This window comes from Oncorhynchus nerka, linkage group LG18, assembly GCF_034236695.1.
Source record: "Oncorhynchus nerka isolate Pitt River linkage group LG18, Oner_Uvic_2.0, whole genome shotgun sequence".
Lineage (NCBI taxonomy): Eukaryota > Metazoa > Chordata > Actinopteri > Salmoniformes > Salmonidae > Oncorhynchus > Oncorhynchus nerka.
This window is the reverse complement of record NC_088413.1, coordinates 4,358,852-4,359,492: the sequence shown is the minus strand read 5'-3', so window position 1 is coordinate 4,359,492 and position 641 is coordinate 4,358,852.

The following is a 641-nucleotide window of genomic DNA, read 5'->3' as shown; positions in this document are numbered from 1 at the left end:
TATGGTGTGTAACATGGTGTGCATCAGGGTGTACGGTGGTGTGTAACAGGGTGTTTGGTGTGTAACAGGGTGTTTGGTGGTGTGTAACAGGGTGTTTGGTGGTGTGCAACAGGGTGTTTGGTGGTGTGCAACAGGGTGTATGGTGGTGTGCAACTGGGTATATGGTGGTGTGTAACAGGGTGTATAGTGGTGTGCAACAGGGTGTTTGGTGTGTAACAGGGTGTTTGGTGGTGTGTAACAGGGTGTATAGTGGTGTGCAACAGGGTGTATGGTGGTGTGTAACAGGGTGTATGGTGGTGTGTAACAGGGTGTATGGTGTGTAACAGGGTGTATGGTGGTGTGCAACTGGGTGTATGGTGGTGTGCAACAGGGTGTATGGTGGTGTGCAACAGGGTGTTTGGTGTGTAACAGGGTGTATGGTGGTGTGTAACAGGGTGTATGGTGGTGTGCAACTGGGTGTATGGTGGTGTGTAACAGGGTGTATGGTGGTGTGCAACATGGTGTTTGGTGTGTAACAGGGTGTTTGGTGTGTAACAGGGTGTATGGTGGTGTGCAACAGGGTGTATGGTGGTGTGTAACAGGGTGTTTGGTGGTGTGTAACAGGGTGTATAGTGGTGTGCAACAGGGTGTATGGTGGTGTG